The sequence below is a fragment of the Rhinolophus ferrumequinum genome, chromosome 17 (assembly GCF_004115265.2).
Source record: "Rhinolophus ferrumequinum isolate MPI-CBG mRhiFer1 chromosome 17, mRhiFer1_v1.p, whole genome shotgun sequence".
NCBI classification, from domain to species: Eukaryota; Metazoa; Chordata; class Mammalia; order Chiroptera; family Rhinolophidae; genus Rhinolophus; species Rhinolophus ferrumequinum.
This window is the reverse complement of record NC_046300.1, coordinates 43545316-43566595: the sequence shown is the minus strand read 5'-3', so window position 1 is coordinate 43566595 and position 21280 is coordinate 43545316. Positions and strand designations below refer to the sequence as shown.

The 21280-nt window shown below is 45.6% G+C and overlaps 1 protein-coding gene and 1 long non-coding RNA gene across 6 annotated transcripts in view; one reads left to right on the top strand and one right to left on the bottom strand.

The window, feature by feature from the left end:
- The window catches only part of ATP2B2 (ATPase plasma membrane Ca2+ transporting 2), a 360418-nt gene that overhangs the window by 191792 nt on the left and 147346 nt on the right, over positions 1–21280 (bottom strand). The window contains exon 2 of one of the 5 annotated variants that reach the window (XM_033131469.1): positions 7664–7758. The exons of the other annotated variants lie outside the window; for them this stretch is intronic. The gene's annotated coding sequence lies outside the window, so the exon portion shown is untranslated. The remainder of the gene's footprint in view (positions 1–7663; positions 7759–21280) is intronic. 5 annotated transcript variants of the gene reach the window in all.
- LOC117036557 (uncharacterized) lies at positions 2382–16814 on the top strand. Its single transcript, XR_004425413.1, has 4 exons — positions 2382–2474; positions 12249–12344; positions 12733–12812; positions 16371–16814. It is a non-coding gene; the product is annotated as an uncharacterized LOC117036557 (long non-coding RNA).

The following is a 21280-nucleotide window of genomic DNA, read 5'->3' as shown; positions in this document are numbered from 1 at the left end:
CTGCTTCCCTTTCTGGCCTTGAGATCAGCAAGGAGGGAGGCTGGGGTGGGGAGGGGCGGGGAAGCATGGCTGGCCACCAGGGTGCATGGGCTGGCCTCCATAGGGCCGTGTGCTTGGCGAAACAGTGACCTCTGCCAAAAGCAGTGTGGGTAGCGGGCATTTCTCTGTCCCTGGCTTCCTTCTGGGCCACTGTTCACTTGACGTTTCTGATCCTATCAGCAGTGCCCTGGCTCTAGTCCTGGTTACCTGGAAGTGCTTTTGTTCTGAGGACTCACTGTACAACTGGCTGGTGTAGAGAGTGGCCCTGGGACTGTGAGGAAAGGGGGGCCGTCATGTGTGCATCTAGCTGGACCCAAGAACGGAGGCTTCCAGGGAAACAGGCCATGTGAGTGTGAACAGTGGGGAAAGGAGAGGAGAGGTGGGGAGGGCCTGGGCCAAACAGCCCGATCTCACCTCCTCCAGGAAGCCTCCCTGGTCTACAGGGAAAAAAGGTGACTGAGTCTCCCACCCACCCTTTCTCTTGGCCCCAGACACTCCTTGCTTATTCCCTCATAACATCCCCAATTGCTTTCTCTGGGTTTACAGAGAACAGGAAGAAAAGATTTCTTGTTTCTCGTGAAGCAGAGCTCATGACATTTCTCTAACATCACTGGAGAAGGAGCATTTCCACCTGAGTGGTTTCCCAGCTCCTGTATCTTCCCCTTCTCATGCTGTTTGTTTTATTTTAAACATTTCAGGTATGAGGAACTTGCCCCTGACTATTTCTTTTTTCATTTTTAAGTGAATTAATATTTTGCTAATTACGACAGCTCCTATTTGACAAATAGTTGAACATGTATGCTGCAAACATATTCTTTAGTCAACCTATGGACTTCCTTCATTTCCTAGACTCTTTCGCTTTGTAAAACACAGTTTCCTTCACACAGGTGCTAAATGAGTGCTTTCCTGCTGAACGGGAAGGCGCTCACGACGCCTGCGGGGTGACTATGGAGCGGTTCTGTGAGGCTCTCCCGAGCGTCTACCTCTGCTGTCCCTTCACTAAGTAGCCCCAGACGGCCGCACATTTTAAGCCTGTGCATCTTATTTTCCTGGCCGTTTTATCTCTGCTCTTGGCTTCAACTCTGCAAGCTCTCCACAACTGCAGCGTGTTTGCTTCCAGTAGCAAACTCCCTTCCCTGTCACTTCACAATGTACCCCACCTGGTGGCCTCCTTGACTTCATTTACTCAGCAAGTGCTGAGCACCTCCTCTGTGCCAGGAACTAAGGATACAGAGATAAGCAAGACTTGGACACTGGGCTCAGGGAGGGAGAGGCTCATGAAGACACTGATGTTGATCCATGTGCTCAGAGAGGTTAGATCTCTTCCTCTGGGTCACACCGCTAGGAGGAAATAGGGGATGAAAGTCAGACCTATTTGAGTCGAAGCCCCAAGCAAGTTCTTTCTTCTACTCTGCCCCTCCTGGGGATTTTGGAATTTAGCAGGAGAGATGTAACTAAACAACCAAATAAAACACTATATGATACATTCCACAACAGAGGCACATCTGAAGAGCTGCAGGACAAAGAGCTAGAGAAAGTGATTAATTTTCATAGGGGTGAAAGTTACCTAGTGGATGGTTCCAGGAGAAGTGAAACCTGAGCAGGGTTTTCTATTCTCTAGATTAAGAAATCAGATAACTCATGTTGTCAGAACTGTGCCTAAAGTAAGCGTCAAAATGCCCTGAGTGAGGAGTGCCAGGTTATTTATGCATAAAATGTCTGCCATCTCCCTGCTTTACCACACAACAGGTAGTGAGGTCCTCACCTTAGAGGTAACCAGGAAGAAATAGAAAAGTTACCAGTCAAGGACTGGATAAAGCTTTTAGCAGCAAGTGGGATTTTTGAGGAGTTATTTAATTCCTTCTAACAATAAGATCCCACAAGTTTTATTATTCTCGGCCTAGTGAAGGAAAGGTGGGTCCCTTCTTAGTTCCCCCACTGACCTTGGGGAGGGCCACCCTAAACCCCAGGCAGGCCAAGGCTGAGAGAGAGGCCTGAGGGAGCTCAGTGACCCCTGGGAACGCGGTAGCCTTTGACCCCATCGGATTCAGATGGCGCAAATAGTTTTGAGCAGATGCCTACGAAGCCCTTCTGTATCGGTTAGCTCAGCAACCCCCATGCCAGTCCGAGGCTGGGGCACCTCACTACAGTCACCAGAACCACCAGGCCTGTGCAGAGCAGGCAGCAGTTGCTCCAGGTCACACAATAGCTCCTGGCAGAGTAGGCATGTGGGCGTGGGAGGTTTCCTCTGCCCCACCAGATGCTGGACTTCCTGGAGGCCCCTCCCAGAAGCCCTACAGAGCTGGCCAGAACCCACCTGGTCCAAATCCCTTGTTTGCAGGGGAGGAAACAGAAGCCCAGAGAGAGAAGAGGGAGCGTGCCTGCTGGTGGCCAGTATTACACAAGGTCCTTAATAGACTTCCCTCATCTGTGAGGTAAGAACTGTCCCTACTTTGCACAAGGGGAAACTGAGACTGAAAATGTAGCAAGATTCACCTATGATTACAGAGCTCAGACTGGCAGTGCTGGGATTCGAACCTAGCACATAGCTGTGCTTGTGCCTAGTCTGATGCATGTGGACCAGCTCACAGCGCATTGTTCTCAGTAGTCACTGTGGCATTGGAAATATAGGTTGTTGGCTCTCAGTTCAAGCGATGTGGGACACTCATATTAAGAATGAGGATCTGGGCAAGAAGCGGGGGTGTCTACCAGCAGCCCCCTCATCTTTCCTGGCCAAGCTGAGGACGCTGTGGGGTGATGGGTTCGGGGTTCCTTGCACTTCTGGACTTCTGTGTAAGCAGGGACTCAGGAGCGGGTCTCATCCCAAAATGAAAGTTGATCAGTTATCTGACAGCACAGAGAGCAACTGGGGTTCTCCCACGGACCTGGAACTCTCAGGAAGCACATTTCCCTCTTTAAGGGATAGACAGGAAGCAGCCCAGGAAGAAAGCCTTTTCTCCTCACCCTTGAGGATCACTGCTGGGAAAGGCGCTGGTGGCCGCAGCCACCACCTGCCCACTAACAGCCAGCTGCACGCCTGCCTCTCCTTCCCCTGTGACCGCCTCCAAGGCTGGGACCCTGGCATCCTGTGTTCCCAGAGTCCAGCACACAGTTGGGCTGACAAAGAGTGTGGGTTCAAACCCACTCACTCTTGACGTAAGATAATTGCCAGAGACCCAGATGGGAGAGTGTGAAGGACAAGAGTCAGTGGGGAATCTTTTGGAAACTAAGGAGTCTGTGATTTCAAGACGCACGCTGCTCTTTTGGAAAAAGATGCAAAATGTTCTTTAAGTCTGTTTGAGAAATGTCATGAATAAACTGGCAGCCCATTCAGAATCGGCTTCAAACAATTATGACAGTGTTATCCGTTGAATTGCATCTCTTCCTCTCTCAAAGAAATGTGGAAATCCTAACTCCCCTCCCTCCCCGGCCCCATACCTGTGAATGTGACCTTATTTGGAAATAGGGTCTTTACAGAGGCAAGCAAGTTCAGATGAGGTCATTAGGGTGGGCTCTGATCCAATGTAACTGCTGTCTTTATAAAAGGGGGGAAAGTTGGGCCCAGAGACAGACACGCACAGAGGGAAGGTGGTGTGAAGAGGGAAGCAGAAGCCAAGGAACGCCAAAGACTGCCACCGAAGCTCCGGAAGCTGGGGGAGAGGCCTCCTGGGGCTCAGAAGGAACCGACCCTGCCGACACCTTGATGTTGGACGTCCAGCTTCCAGAGCTGTGGGACAACACGGCTGTTACTTTAAGCCGCCCAGTTTGTGGTGCTTTGTGACGGCAGCCCTAGCAAGTAATACAGAAGGCACACTGCCTAGTCCCAGTGCTTGTGCAGATAGAGAGACTGACATGGTCCCAGAGGAAAGGGGCCTGGGGGCTTCCCAATTTGAGGCAATTGTTCCCCCTGGTGCCGCCAGGAGAACAAAGACCCAGGCCATGTGCTAGATACATCAGATTTTCTCTCCTGCTCAGTCCTGCCAAAGTCTTCAAAAGGAAGGGCTTCTTACTCCCATTTTAAAGAATATAAAACTGAGGTGGGACAGCATTTAAACAAGTGCTGAGGACTGCACAGCCAGGGCCTGTGAGCCGTGCGGCCAGGCCGTCCACACTGCGCCACACTGCCTCCCAGACGGAACCTGCACAGAAGAGCTTCCTGGAGTTAACAGATTGGTAACAGAGGTTTGGGGTGCACTGATCCAACCTATTGGCTCCGTCTCTTGTATTTTGGACTCTGGCTAGGCGGAGGGCGTATGGTTTGCTCCATTCTCTCACTGAGGAAAACAGGAAAGAAGGAAATGTTCCACCTCCCTAAAAGGATAAGGCATTAAGAAGCCTCAAGGACGTTTAAAGCCCTAGATTGTATAGTGCAAGCTTTCACCGTTTACGGAGCACTTTCGCTTGCATTGTCCCCCGGCTGCCAGCACTGCCCCTCAGATGGGGATTGCTGCCCCCCTCTGAAGGGGTATGAGTTGTTTTGCAAACTGGTGTTAGTTATGTCAGCCTAATACATTGTCCCAATGTGCAAATTCTGCTGATTGGATTTATTTATACGGAAGGTTGCCTGTAATTTTTACTTAAAAGGGATTTCCACTGAGGATGTTTTGGGTGTTGCTGTGGCACCGAGTTGGAGTAAAACATTTCCCATAAACGTTCTCAGACTCCATTAACCTCTCTCAGTTCATTTTCTCTCTGGATGCTCTGGAGGGATTTCCCCATTCCCTGATCAAGGAGGTGATATTTCTCTACTCAGGCCGTGATGGCTCATCTCAGCGGTTGAGATGAGAGGCGGGTCAGGCTCCAGGAGGCCCTCTGCTTTGGCCCCTGGGGAGCCAGGAGACTCTGGGGAGGCCAGTTCGGCCCTTCAGAGCTGTCCATGACTCCAGGAGGGCCTGCACCGATTCGCATGCCTACCCACACCCCCAAGCCCAGACGGGATGCTGTTGAATGCCTGTGAGCAAGTGGCCAAGAGCCCAGACTTGGAAACACAGACCTCACTTTCCTTTCCTCCACTTCCACTGCATTTTGCTAAAAAATTGAACTCTGGAGTCAGACCTCCTGGGTTTGAATCCCACCTAGGGTAAGTGGAATAACACTCCGTGCGTCAGTTTTTGCTTTTGTAATATGGGGATAGTGGTTGTGCCGACCTCATGGGGCTGTTGTGAAGACTAAATGATTAATATTTTTAAAAGCACTTAGCATAGGGCCTGACACACATCCAGAATTGTATTAAGTGACTGCTATCTTCCTGCTATTGTTGGTATTAATTTATTCAGCCAACATGGATCGAGGCCCATACGTGTGGAGTCAAGATGGACTAACTTTGCTACTTACTTGCTGAACTACCCTGGGCATTTTACTCAACCGCTCTGTGCCTTGGTTTCCTCTTCTGTGAAATGGGAATAGTAAAAATACATATGTCACAGGCTGGTGGTGAGGATCAGGGCACATCCTGGCTCACGGGAAGCACTTAGTAAAGCCGAGGTACTGTTACCATCGTTGGTGTCATTGGTGTCACTGTGATGCCTGGGTCAGGCCAGGCCCTCACAGCTGCCCTGGAGAAACTCGTGATCACCTTGGACTAGCATTTGGGGACTGGGTGACCCCTCCCGTGCCTTCCCTATATTCTCCCTGACCATCCCCAGGATTGCAGACCCAGACCTTTGACCCAGCCCTTCTTGGCATATGGAGCCATACGCCCGTCACCCCTGGTCCTCTTCCAGCTGAGAGGGATGTTTTCCAAACATTCAAATTGCTAGGACCCTCCAATAGCTCTGCCACTGCACACAGATTATAACTCAAACTCTGCATAGGGTCCCTCTAGGCCTGATGGGATCAGCCCTGGGCAGGCATTCCTCAGCCCTCACCCCTGGTGGGGTCCTCGCTCTCCATTCTCCAGGCTCCTGCCTTCCTTGCTTTTCCTCAATCCCACTGCACCCCTTGCTTCTGGAGGCCTCCCATCTACTGGGAACGCTCGCCCTCACCCCGGACCTCTGCAGGGCTGGCTGCTTCTAACAGTGAGACGTCGCAGTTACCTACCACCTACTGCTCCCCACCCTGCCACCCATTTTGTTTTCTTTACAGTGCTTGTCATGCCCTGGAGCCATCTTCTTTATTTGGTCACCTGTCAGCTGGAGTGTCAGCACCATGAGGACAGGGTCTCCTTTGTTTCATTCTGAGGGTATCCCAGGGGTGAATAAAAGCATAACAGCGACTACGCATAGAGGGTGCACAATAAACACTTGTAAACAAATACACCCTGGCTCCAAGCATCCTTTACAGAAGAGATAATGCATCTTTGTTATTATATAATAAAAGGTTGGACCCCATGGTGAAAATTCCACTACGGGGTTTTCCGCCAGGGCGTGGGAAGACTTTCACCCGTGTCAGGAGGAGGAGAGCGGAGATGTCACCTCCTTCTCTGGTGGGTGGCTCATAGATGGCTCTCCTCAACCTCCTTCCCTACCCATGCTTCTCAAAAACTGCTGGGTTTAAACGCCCATGTTTCTGTTCCATATTATAGATTGTTTAATATTCAAGAGATGGCATTAAATAAATATGTGAGCAATTATGTAATGTGTTTGGAAACAATCTGGTTAGTCTCAAAGTGCTTGGGTGATAAACAAAAGTTCAGCGAAGCAAGAGGTCTGGCTGATCTCTGAGGGGGGACAGAGGCACGTGGCCAGCTGCCCGTCGGCTCCCTCCCTGATTCGGTCTGGAGTTACTCATCTTCCCGGCCCTGGCAGGGTAGGAAGGGAGCTCAGAATCATGGAGTTGCGTCCTGGCTCTCCCACCTCTGGGCAGTGACTTCTCTCTGGGTCTCAGTCTGCTCATCTGAGAAAGGGCTAACAACGCCTCCTGGGAACGTCAGATGAGATGATGACTCTGAGCTTTGGCCCAGAGGATGGTTTTGTGGAAGGTAAGTTGGGTCTGATGCCGAAAAGTGAGCAGTGCGAGCTCTGGTCCCCCACAGGGATGGGAATGGGGATACAGGTCACGGACTTCAAGGTTCATGCGAGGTAGACTGAGCAGGGCAATGACAGAGGCCCGAAGGAACGGCTTCGGGAGCAGAGGGATGTGCCTAAGCCCAGCTAGGAGACAGAGAAAGCTCTCAGAGCTGTCAGAGGGGCTGGCTCTGGAAGAATGAGTAACATTTTGACCCCAGAGAGAGGACTGCCCCATTTGACTACCATGTATTAGGCACCTAGCATGTCTATTCACTCAACAAGCATTTATTCAGCCCCATTATGTCCCAGCTACTCTGCTAAGCACTTTATACGAGTCACCTTTGCTTGACCTTCACAAGAAGAGGCTGTGCTGTCCCCATTTAACAGATGAGAGAACTGAGACTCAGTTTACTGTGTAATGTGATGCTGTCCTCCTTCTTTGCATTCTGTGTCATACTCCCTATGCAAATGCAAAAGGGATGTGTGGGAATTTTCCCAAACCAGTATAAGGGTGCATACATAATTCTTGCGTCCCTGCCAGAGTGGCAGAGGAAAGGCAGTTGCTGTCAAACCTCCCTTTCCTGCTCAGTTGACCATCCATTAGCAGCGCCCCCGACAGTGCTCTCTTCCCAGATCTACCCCACCCCCAGCCCAAATAAAACCCATCTCCAACTCACCCCTCCACGTGTTCTGCTTAAATGGAAGGCGTCAGGGTTTGGAAAATGGAGCCCATGTCTTGCTGGCTCTGGGGACTGGGTGATGAAGCTCAGCTCTGGAAAAGGGTAGATGGCATTGATTAGGGGTGGGTGACTCAACAGGGACACGGGTCAGGAAGGAGTAGGAAGGGAAGGGTGGCGTGGAATGTCCCCTGTGTGCTGGCATGGGACTCAGGCCAGAGTTGGATGGGGATGGAGACAGAAGAGAAGCAGCGATGTCCCTTCTCCCCACCTGCCTCCTAGGAGCTAACCCAGCCACATGGGGACACAGCCCCGGCCTTCCCCCATCAAAATTTGCCAGGTGGGCTTCACCCTTCCCAGGCCCTGTCTGAAAAGAGCAAGTTCACATGCCGGCAGGGGTGTCAAGATGGGGTCTCTGTGTTCTCTGTCTGCTGGCCGGTGTGGCCTGCAAGGGCAGAGGGAGTGTACAGAGTGGTCACGGGTGTGTGTTCTGGAGAGACAGAAGCCCTGGGCCAGGTGGCTTAACCTTTCTGAGCCGCCTTTTCCCATCTGTAGGATAGAGATAATCATACCTCATTTTACAAGCACTCGAGTGTGTGTAGGTCTATGCAGCTGTTATCACGTGTGTAGTTACACGTAACCACCACAAGATACAGAATTGTTCTATCAGCACAAGCTTTCTCGGCGCCCCCCCTTATAGTCACACCCATTCCCTCCCCACCTCACCCCTAAACCTTGATAATCATGACTCTCTTCTCCATAGCTATAATGTTGTCCTTTCTATAAATGGAATCACGCTTACATGTAACCCTCTGGGATTGGCTTTTCTCACAAAGTATAATTCTTTGGAGATTCCTCAGGTAGCTGTGTGTATCAATAGTTGATTTCTTTTTATTGTTGAATACTATTTCGTGGTATGGATGCACCACAGTTTTTTAAATCATTCACCCACTAAAGAACATTTGGGTTATTTCCAGTTTTTGGCTATTATGAGTAAAGTTGCTATAAGCATTTGTGTACAGGTATCTTGTGTGAACATACATTGTTAATTTATTTGGGATAAATGCCCAAGAGTGCAATCAATTGTTGGGTCCCACGGTAGTTGCATGTTTAGCCGTTTGTTTGTTTTTTAAAGCAACTTCCAAATTGTTCCGGAGTGGCTGTACCATTTACATTCCCAAGAGCAATGTTTGAGTCATCCAGTTTTTCAGCATCCTTGCCAGTATGTGGTGTTATTTATTTAGCCATTGTGATGGATTGTAATACCTCACTGTGGTTTTAATTTGCATGTCTCTAATGGCTAATGATGGTCAACATGTTTTCATGTGCTTATTTGCCATCTATATATGCTCTTTGGAGAAATGTCTCTTCATGACTTTTGTCCATTTTTAAATTGGATTGTTTGATTTTGTTTTTACTGTTAAGTTTTCAGGTGATATATATATATATATATATATATATATATATATATATATATATATACACACACACCAGTACTTTGTCAGATTTTGTGGTTTGCAAATACTTTCCCTCTGTCTGTAGGTTGTTTTTTCATCCTCTTAATAGAGTCTTTCGCAGAGCACAAGCTTTTAATTTTGGCTCAGTCCGATTTATCATTTTTTTCCTTTATGGATCACGCGTTTGGTGTCAAGTCTAAGAACTCTTTGCCTAGCACTAGATCCTAAAGATTTTTCTCTTACATTTTACCCTAAAGGTTTTATAGTTTTTCATTTTACGTTTAAATCCATGTCCATTGTGAGTTAATTTTCGTATAAGGTGTGTGAGACTTTCGTATAAGGTAGAAGTTTTTTTCTTTTCTTTTTTTTTTAACTTATGTATGTCCAATTGCTTCAGCACCATTGGTTGAAAAAATTATCATCTTTCCTCCATTAAATTGCTTTTGAACTTTCGTTAAAAATTTGTTGGACTTATTTGTGTGGGTCCCTTTTTGGATCCTTTGTTCCATTGCATCGAGCTACATACACATCATCTCTCTGTCAATACCACACAGTTTTGGTTTCTATGTAATAAATCTTGAAATCAGGTAGCCTGATTCTTTTCAATTTATTCTTCTTTTTCAAAATTGTTTCAGCAATTCTAACTCCTTTGCCTTTCCCATATACACTTCAGAATGATATTTTCTATATTTACAAAAATTTTGCTGAGATTTTGGTAAAAATTACAGAGAACTGAAATCTTTACTATGTTCAGTCGTCTAATCCATGAACACACTATGTCACTTCATTTGTTTAGGTATTCTTTTATTTCTTTCATCAGTGTTTTGTAGTTTTCAGTATTCAAATGTTGTACATGTTTTGTTAAATTTACACCTATGTATTTCATTTTTTTGAGTGGATATAAATGGCATTGGACTTCTAATTTTGGTGTCCACATGTTCTTTGTTAATATACAGAAATACAATAGATTTTTCTACATGTATCTTGTATTCTGCAGCCGTCCTGAACTCACTTACTAGTTCTAGGAGGTTTCTTTCTCTCTCTCGTAGATTCTTTGGTTTTTTTTTTTTTTTTTTAGAGAATGAAGTTATCTGCAAATAGAGGCATTTTTATTTCATCCTTTCCAATCTTTGTGCTGTGTCTTGTCTTATTGCACTGGCTAACACTCCCAGTACTATTTCAACATAAGCGTTGAGAGTTGACATCTTGCTAAATTTAGGGGAAAGCATTTAGTTTTTTAACCATTAAGTATTATGTTAGATGTAGTTTTTATAGATGTTCTTTACCAAGTTGAGGACGTTTCCTTCTATTCCTATTTTTCTGAGCATTATATCATAAATGGGTGTTGAATTTTATCAAATGCTTTTCCTTACTTGATGAATATGATCATATGAATTTTATTCTTTAGCCCATTAACATGGTGGGTTATACTAACTGATTTACTGATTTTTAAATGATGTTGAGCCAACCTTGCATTCCTGGAATAAACCCTACTTGGTCAGGAGGCATAATTGTTTTTACACATTGTTGAATTCTGTTTGCTAATGTTTCATTAAAGATTTTCACATCTATATTGATGAGGGATGCTGGCCTGTAGTTTTTACTTTTTATACTGTCAGTCTGATTTTGAATCAGGGTAATGCTAGATTCATGAATTGAACTGGAAAGTGTCCCTTTCTCTTTCATTTACTAAAAGATATCGTGTAGAATTGGTGTTCATTTTTTAAACATTTGGTAAAATTCTCCAGTGAAATTATCTGACCTGGGGATTTAATGTAATATGTTAAATTTTAAGTCTACACTTTTATTTTTTGTTTTCTGTCTGTTCTTTCTACACACACATACAACCACATATAAAAGTATTAACAATTTTTGCTTTAACCGTCAAACATAATTTAAAAGGCTCAAGTGGAGAATGAACGTCTATTGCATTTACCCATATTTTTGCTTACCAGATTCTTTTTTCATTCCTGATGTTTGAAGATTCCTTCCCTCGCCCTTATAAAATACGAAGATTCCTTTTTTTTTTTATTAGTTTCAGGTGTTCAAAACAATGTAATAGACATTTCACCCCAAAGATTCCTTTTTAAAAATGGTTTCCTTTCTGTTTTTAAAACTTCTTTTAGCATTCTTTTAGGGTAGATTTTCTGGCAACAAATTCTCTTAGTTTTCCTTCATTTGAGAATGTCAAGTTTTCTTTAATACCTGAAGGATATTTTTGTTGGACATAAGATTCTTACTTGACAGTTCTTCTCTTTCAGAATTTTAAAAAATAATGTACCACTTCCTTCTAGCCTCCATGGTTTCTGATGAGAAATCCACTATCCTTCAAATTGTTTACTCTCTATAGGTCAGTTGTCATTTTATCTCACTGCTTCCAAGATTTTTATTTTGTTCTAAGTTTTTAGATGTTTAAGTATTTTATGTGTTAGTGTAGATTTCTTTTGCTTTATCCTCTTTGGAGTTTTCTAAGCTTCATGAATCTGTAGGTTTATGGCTTTTTATTATTATTATTATTTTATTTTTTGGCCAAATTTAGGAAGTTTTCAGCCATTATTTTGTTAAGTACTGTTTTCAGCACCATTACCTTTTCATCTCTTTCTAGAAGTTTAGTGACATACACATTAGATCTTTTTTATAGTCCCACAAACCCTTGAGGCTCTGCTCATTTTTAAAGTCTGTTTTCTCTCTGTTATTCAGATTAGATAATTTCTATTGTACTATTTCCAGGTCAATGATTCTCTCCTCTGTCCCCTCCAGTCTGCTGATAAGCACATCACTGAGCTTTGTTTTGTTGCTGTTAATTTCAGTTATCATATTTTTCAGTCCTAAAATTTCCATGTGGTTCTTCTCTATGTCTTCTGTTTCTTTGCTGAGACTTTCTAATTTTTTATTTGTTTCAAGTCTGTTCCTAACTGTTCCTTGAAGCATTTTTATGATAGCTGCTTTTAAACCTTTGTCAGATAATTCCAGCATCTCTGTAATCTCAATGTTGTTATCTATTGATTATCTTTCTGTCATTCAGTTTGAGATCTTAGTTCTTAGTATAAGTAATTTTCAATGGAAACCTGGGCATTTGGAGTATTATGTTATGAGCTTTTCAATCTTATTTAAGTCTTCTATTTCAGTTGTCTTCCTCTGACATTACTCCAGTAGAAGAAGGGGATGGGTAGGAAATCCAGCTCCTCATTAGGCCTCCAGTGATACCTCCGTGGCTTGGAGAGGTAAGAGTAACCTTGTTACTATTCCCATAGTGGTCTCCACTAACACTACAGGCGATGGGGGTGAGATCTTGTTACCATCCAATGGGGAATGAAAGTCCTGGCTCCCTACTTGGCCTTCTCTGATACTACCGCAGTGGAGGATTTGGGGTACCTCATTATAGTCTCATGAAAGTGGAAGTCCAGTTTCTCCACTGGATCATTGCTGGTGGGGGTGGGGCCACAATGTTTTCTGTTATGTTTGGCTGGAGTAACAAATTCTGTCTAGAAGTGCCTGTTTTGCTAGGCTGCCCCTTTCCTTGTTCTTTAACTACAGAGTTAAAGTATTTTAACTTTTGTTGGTGCTTCCTTTGCTTACCCATCAGCATTTCTTCATTTCTGGCTTCTTCAGCTCCAACTCTGGAACACAGGAGGAAAAAAGAAAACCCAGGAACTTACTACTATGCTGTTTCTTGGGTCTTCAGGTCCCTAGTAAGTCTGTCCTTTCTTTATCTTTCAGAGTTTTCTAATGTTTGTTTTATATATAATGTGCAAGGGTTTTAGTTGCACTTAGGGAGAGGAATAGGGAGAAGTGCCTCTATTTCATCTTCACGGAAGCAGAAGTCCACTGGAAGGCCTTTTAACAAGTGCTTTCTAGCTCCCTGGAGTTTTCCAGAATCACCTCTATCTTCTTGATGTTGTTAATCAAATCAGATTTTCTGAAATGCTTGTTATTTCTCATGAGCTTCCGGCTTTCTACATGACGCAGGTGATGCACACCTGTCCAGTAGAAGACAATGGGCAATTTGGGATTTTAGGAGGCGTTTTCTTTCCAAAGCTGTCGATGTGGTGATGGGAAACTTGGAGCAGAGCCTCCAAAATGTCAATTTGTTAAAACTAGAAATCCAGCTCGGCATCTCTTTCAGTACCTCCAGGACTAGCCCTTGCAAGGTCTCTTCGGGGGAACAGAAGGATCTGAGTAGTGTTTCTAATCATAAATGGCTTAAGCCAGGATGTGAAATTTCATAACTTTGTCTCACTCCCCAGTGCTGCTTGCTCCTCCCGGGGCTGCGCATCACCATTTATGAGGCTCTCAAGTCTGGGCCTCATTTCCTCCCCTCCCCAGCTCTGGGAGGCAGGAAGAAACTACTATTCTTTTTGTGCAAAGTGTCTGGCTTCCAGAGGGCAATGATTTGTCCAGGGCCACTTAGTTACACAATGGCAGAGCCTGGGTCACACCACGGTCTTGTGACTCTGTCCCCAATGTTATTTTCTAGGCTGTACACTGCCTGGCTCCAAATCTTCTCTGTATTTTTATCGAGGCCAGCGGTTCTCAAAGTGTGATCCACGTGCCCCTGAGGGTTCCTAAGACCCTTGCAGGGGGTCTGTGAGGTCAAAGTCATTTTTCTAATAACACTAGTATGTTATTTGCCATCTTCACTAGGTTGATATTTACACTGCTGGTACAAAAGCAATGGTGAGCAAACCTGCGGGGGCCCTCACCCGAATCCAGGGAGTGACACCCAATAGCACTAGTAGTTCATGGTATTCTTCATCACCACCCAGTTGCAGGGAGAAAAAAAAATGCCAGCTTCACTTAGGAATGTCCGGGGAAAAGCAGTAAAAATGATTAGATTAAATCTTGACCCTTGAGAACACAAAACTGGAAGTATGCACAGAGTTGGAAGAAAAGCTCTTGCACGACTGCTTGAGTTGCGAGCTGAATTAGCCTCTGTTTTCACGAAATGCCATTTTTACATAAAAGAATAACTGACAAATGATGGTTATTCAGACTTGTGTATTTAGCAGACATGTTCTCAAAAATGAACAAAGTAAGCTTATTGCTTCAAGGAAAACAACTGACAATATTTGTTGCCAATGATAAAATTTGAGCTTTCAAAGTAAAAAATCAGAATTTTGGGAAACTTGTATCTGCTATTGTGGAACTGACAGCTTCCTAACACGTAACGTTTCTGATGAGGTCAGTGGTGAGATAACAAACATGGTTTTTAAAAATTTTGTATAAAAAAATGTGTAAACATTTGAAAGATCTGTATAACTTGGTGAGCCAGCATTTTTTAAATGACTGATATATGATGTCACAAAAGTATGCATGGGTAAAACGTTCATCAAAGTGTAAGAGAAAAATGGATTTTAATGTACATTGAGAAAAATTCATTGACATGGCTCCAGAGTCTTCATGGTAACCAATTTTTAAGATGCTATCTGTTACAGGCTGAATGGTGTCCCCTCTACAATTCACATGTTGTAGTCCTAAACCCTAACACCTCAGGATGTGACTGTATCTGGAGATAGGGCCTTTAAAGAGGTGATTAAGGTCAAATGAGGTCATTGGGGCATTAGGGCGGGGCCCTAGTGGAATCTGACCGGTGTCCTTTCAGTAGAGGAGATGTGGACACACAGAGACAGTAGCGATGTGGGTGCACAGAGAGTAGAGCATGTGAGGACGTGGTGAGAAGACACCATCTGAGAACCAAGGAGAGAGACCTCAGAAAAAAGCAACCCTGGGGCGGTCGGTTAGCTCAGTTGGTTAGAGCGTGGTGCTGATAACATCGAGGTTGCCGGTTTGATCCCTGCATGGGCCACTGTGAGCTGCGCCCTCCTTAAAAGAAAAGAAAAGAAAAGAAAAGAAAAGAAAAGGAAAGAAAAGAAAAGAAAGGAAAAGAAAAGGAAAGAAAAAAGCAACCCTGTTGATGCCTTGTTCTTGGACATCAAGCCTCCAGAACTGTGAGAAAATATGTTTCTGTTGTTTAAGCCTCCCGGTCTGTGGCACTTTGTTATGGCAGCCCTAGCCCAATAATACACTATGACTTGCTGAGTTTGGGTGTAGTACCAAAGAAGAATATCTACAATTATCTGAAAAGGTTATTAAAATGCTTCTCTCTTTGCCAACCACATATCTCTGTGAGGCTAGAATTTCTTCATATACATTAACCAAAACATCGTATGGCAACAGATTGGATGCAAAAGCAGATGAAAATCCAGCTGCCTTCAATTAAGGCATTAAAGAGATTTGTAAAAATATAAAACGTTACTTTTCTCACTAATTGGAAAATATAGTTATTTTTCATAAAATATGTTGTATATGCTACCATAATGGGTTTATTATTGTTATTTTTAAATGAATGAATAAATATTAAAATTTCAGTTTTAATTTCTAACATGGTAAATATGGGGAGATAGTGTTCAAACGTTTTGGGGTTCTCAATCATTTTTAAGAGTGTAAAGGGTCCTGCGACAGAAAGTGTGAGAATAGCTGATTGAGGTCAGTAATTCCCAAACCTGGGTTAATCAAATATGACTGTCAAGATGTCTAGTGTCTGTCCTTTAATCGAGCTCATGTTTCTTAATAACTTGCTTGGCTAAAACTTAAACACATTTATTTTAAGAGGAAACTTTGTCACTACCATCAGTGGAAAACCAGTGCCACTCACCACAAGTAAAACATGACTGCAACAAAGAAATGCAATGGGATATCTTTCCGTTTAGTGGCCTGATTGCCCCGTAAAGCCCTGAGCTCCAAGTCAGCTTGCTCTATGCTCAGAATTTAGCCAATGTTTAGCGGGGATGAGGCTGAAATTAAAGATACACTAGTTCCAGACAGAACTTTTTGCCTTGATGTGACCTGAAAAACTGAAGAATGGAAAATGGACTAGTTTCCCCATCAGGTGGTGGCTGTTGTTGCATGCCACCTACTATGCTGCTACGTGCCATCTGAGGCTCACGTCCCACACTTAGGGATGCTCAGATCTAACGGCACCGAGGCTGAAAGTAGGGGAGCTGCTCCCTTCATAAACCCTGCTTCTATCTCCTTGAAGGTGCTCACAAGCCCACAATCACCGACCTTGGCAGCTAGGCTTGAGAAATGGTGCACTCTAGCTCAGGCAAGCCCATGAGATGTTGTTTGTTGCAGTTCTAGAAATCAAATCAGTTCCTGGCCTGCAGACACCTCAACTCAAGCTTGTGCGTGCACCACTTCTGATTCCATCCCCTCCCAAATCTGCTTTCCCTCCTGTGTTCCTTTTCTAGGTAAATGGCACTATGACCAAGAATGTTCCCAGAAACATGGTGCGCAAGAGCTGAACGCTGGAAACAACACACACGTCCACCAGCAGGAGAAAGACTCAACAGACTGCGATGTCTTCATGCCAGGGAATATTATACAGCAATGAGATTACAACAGCTCCAGCTGTAGCCACCACATGGAGGAGTCTGAGACACATTATGCTGCGTGCAAGAAGCAAGTTTCAGAAAGTTGCAGACTGTGTGATGCCATTTAAAAGAAACTAAAACAAAAGCAAAACTAAACAATAGGTGGTGTAAGCACACACACACAAGATAAAAATGTTTAAGAAAAAAAGGCACATGGGAATTCTCTGTACTTTCTGCTCAATTTTGCTGGGAACCTAAAACTGCTCTAAAAATACAGTCTATAGGGAAAAGAAGCAAGGAAATGATAAACACAGGATGGTTGTTTCCTCTGGGAGAGGCAGGGGGTTGGGATGGGAACATAGGAACAGACAAATGATTGGTGACGTTCTAGTTCTTGGGTTGGATTGTGGGTCCATGATATATATATACATTGTATTATTAAACTAGCAATGTATGCTACATAATTTCTTTTGTATGTATCAAATATAATACTAAAAATATAATAAAAGAAAAATGTGCAGTCTCTGAGCCCGTAGTTTTTCTTCTTAAGAACCTATCTAAAAGAAATGATTGGAACTGCAAACAATATTTCAGTCATAAAGATGTTCATCACAGTGTTTTTCCTTTTAAATCACAGCAATAATTCGGACACAATCTAAATGTGCAATCCTAGGGGATTAGTTAATTACTGAGAAGCCATAAAACAGAATATATGCATCTATCAAAAATCATGGTTTCAAATAATTTTGAATGACCCAGGAAAAAAAAATTTAATAACCTTGAGTGAAAAATGCAGAGTACAGAATGGAAATAAAATAGGATCTCAATTTTCCTGACCCCAATAAGAAGCTTATTATATTTATAGTATAGATAGAAAAAAGATATAATGTTGAAAGATATAACATTGAAAGATATAGTGTTCCCCAAATGTCAACATTGGTGGGATTAAGATTGTTCCTTCTTCGACAAAATGTCTATATATTTACCCGTTTTCTACAGTAAACACGCAGGAAAACACACTAGCACATGGCACATTAGTACAGGAACATCAGCTTGTCCATCTCCCAGCGCGCTCCCAGCCCTCTCTCCTCAAATCATTATCCAACTGTCCTTGAGGCTGAAGATTACTGTCTGATAAGCTCCCATCAACCTGACTCCACCAGGGGACAAGAGATGGAGGGAAGGAGGCAGCAGACAGCACTCGGCATAGCCCCTCCTTCCCAGCCTTCAGTCTCCGGACGGAAGCTCCCCTCAGGGACCCCTCCCACCCCACCTTGGCCAGCTCAGCCCAATCCCTTCTTCCCTAGGCCCACCTCACCCAGCTCCTCTGTGTAGGGTCACCGACTGAGAATAGAGGAAGGCACCAGGTCCCTGGGCTTTGCATGATTCTGCCCAGCCACCAGCCTCTCCACACGGCGGGCCACTCAGCCCTTATATGGGGGCCTGAAGGGACAGCACCTTGGACAGTTCCACTTCAGGCCCTGACTTGGGACCTTCCAGGGACTCCTCCCTCCTGAGGTCCCCACTTTCCCATCACTTCCCCTCTCCCGAGATAGAAACCAGCCTCCCAACCCCCCCGACCATACCTTCATCCTCTCTCACTATGAAGCCACCTGCTTATCAGATTGATGAGGGATGGCCTATTGACCTTATTGCCCCATTTTACGAATGGGGAGACTGAGGCTTTCCTGGGTAAGAGCACATATCTGAGGGTGGCCAAGCCAGGAGGTGTGGCTCCCCAAACCAGTAAGTTCTACTGCCCCAGGCTCCAGACCTGATGTCCCCCATCAGCAATGCTTTGTGCGATGGCCTCTGAGTCAAAAATAAACCGAGGCTCAGTTCTGCTGAGCCATCCGCCACACACTAACTCAGAGGCAGAGATGTTGACTTGCTGCAGAAGGGAACACGCCTGCAGCTGGGAACTGAGCAGCAAGAGGCCTGCACCCTCCCAGGCTTCCCTGGCTGGGGGCCGTCAGTTATATGGGCATGGGGGTGGGAGAGGTGCTCAGAGCAGAGTGGGGGGCAGAGGGGCCAGCGGGGGGCAGAGGGGCTCTTGGCAGATGTGGGGGACAGCTGTGGGCAGTGAGTCCGTGGGCCAAAGCTGACTGCCATTGAGGCTGGGTGGCCCTGGGCAAGTCCTCTCCCCTCCCCAGGCCTCAGTTTCTCCACTACAAGGCGTTGGAACATATGGTTCTTTCAAAGCCTGATAAAGTCATGTTCTGTGGCTGCAGGTCTTAGGGGGCTGCCTTCACATTCCCGGTCCTTTGGGGGTGACAAGAGCTGATGGGGAGGGGAGAGGATTCTTAGAGAGAGGAACTGGCTGGTCCAGTGTCACACCATTCCTAACAACAACGATGTCAACAACAATGGTAATAAGACTCCCCTACCCAAAAGATGCAGGCAGTTACATCTCCCAGTGCATTCTCATGCCCATCATTTCATTCACTGTCCCCATTTTATAGATGAGGACACATAATCAGAGAGGGAGAGAGAGGAGCCAAAGGCCACACAGAAGGCCCATGGCCGGGAGGTCAGATCCTTGTTCTCATGCATTTGTTTCATGAAACGTCCACATTTTCAACCCCCAAGAAACTGCAGGCATGGACATCCCGTCACTTGTCCAGGGAAGCTGAAGCCCCTTGTAAGCAAATCAGCTTGCACCACAGGCGGGAGGGAGTCCCCACACATGGCATTTGTCAGTTTAGCCATTTGCTGAACATGTTTCCTCTGCTACAAAAACAATCACTAAGCTTCCCAGCTGGAGGGTTTGCCTAATGCCCTTCACATGTATGACGCCCTCCTTGAAAGCAGCTGGGAGGAGCACTGGAGGAGGGGTCCAGTCTCGGCCCTGCCCCCAAAGCCATGTGCCCTCGGACGAGCCTCCCCTCTGTAAAGTGAGGGGATTGAACAAGGCAGCTCTCGGGGTCCTCACTGCTCCAGGCAATGTGTGTCTACCATTCCTCATTCACCTTCCGTCAGCCAGGAGGGCTCATGAATGCTGGATGGCTATGCTCATTGCTGTACCCCGGGCCCTGGCACTCAGTAGGACCACATCCCTGCTTGTAGATTGGGGACAGGGTTCTAAGGAGCAAATCCCAAGGGCATCTGTTTTGTGTCACACAGAGGGAAAGGGCCCCTCGAGGCTGCCACGCACTGCGTGCTTACCATGTGCCAGAGCTTGTTCTCCACGTGGATTCAGGAACTACTGACGCTAAGAGAGCAGAGATGCTATGGGCAGAGACTCCGCCCATCACCCCCAGAGCTAACTAACGACTGTGGTGCAGTTGTCCCCACAGCATCTGCACCTCGTTGCCTGAGGGCCTTCCCTCGTGGGCAAGCTCCAGAGAAGGAACCACACGGGAGTTGGTGTAGCACTGTGAGCGGTGGGCTGTCCTCCCGGCGTCCCCAGCGCGATCGAGCCCCAGTTGCCCACAGCGGTGATTAACTTGCCTGAAAACATCTCCTTCTTCTTCTTGTCTCACTTTTCCACCCTCCTACCAGCCTTCCTGTACCTCCACATAGATTCCTTGCACTTGAATTGTTGCCATGCGGCCTGCTTCCAGGAGAATGCAGCCAGAGAAAGGAAGGCACTGCTATGATCCCACTTTGATGGGGATGGAGCTGATGCTCAGAGAGACGTGACTTTCCCGGGGTAACACGGAAAGCCCAGACCTGAAGCCAAGCCCACTTACGCGTAGACGTTTTGTTTAATCAACACATATGCCGGGAGGAAAGAACTAAGAGTAAGATTGAGAGTCTAATTTAAGAATGGCCGTAGGAGAACATTAACTTCATTCATTCATTCATTCATTCATTCACTCAGAGACTCTTCATTGAAATCAACTACTTATCAAGCCTTGAACTGGGTACTGGGGGCACCCTGGTTAAATGCACTGGCTCTGGATTTTTGGGACCTGGGCTCAAATCCATGCTCCAACCATGTGCCCTGTAGGCACATTGTCATGTAGGCGATTGATTCAGCCTCTCCTTATCTCTACTTTGTCATCTGTCAAATGGAGGTGCCTACCTCCCGGACTGTTGGGAGGGTAAACAGGCTTAAAGTATAAATGAGTGCTCAATACGTATTAGCTATGAGATAATAGTGGTGTCAGCGCCGAACACTGGGAAGTGCCATGTCTCGGCAATACCGTCATTTTTAGCGCGTCATCACTTAGGTGAGTCTGTGATCATAATAAATGTGAGTTGCACTGGAGTTTAAAATGTGCATTTCCCCCTACGTTTCCTTCCTCCTGCCATCCTTTCCTTTCTTCTTTCCTTCCTTCCTTCCTTCCTCCCTACCTCCCTCCCTCCTTCCCTTTCTTCCTTCTTTACTTCCTTTCTTCCTTCCTCCCTTTCCTTCTTTCCTTCCTTCTTCCCACCCACCCAAACCCCTGCCCTCTGCTCTGTGCCAGAGCCTGTGCTGGTCACTGGGACACAAGGGTGACAAGACTCTGCCCCTCGGGAACTCTTGGGGCCTGCGGGAGAAGGGGAAATACACAAGGGAGCTGCACAGCCCAGTGTGGTGAAGAAAAGCCAGTAAGAGTGGGGGAGCACAAAGATGGGCATCGGACATCGCCTGTGGACGCTGGAATTGAGGGGAGGGAGCCACACGGCTCAGAGAGAGAAGTCACCTGTTCAAGGCCGCATAACAGGAAAACGGTTGGTTTGACTCCAAATCTCACAGGATTCTAATATCTTGCTCTGTGGCCACATTCTGTTATGAGCTCTAAAAGAATAATAACAATGATTTCTATTGCAAGACAGTTCTTGGGGACTCAGATCAAGTG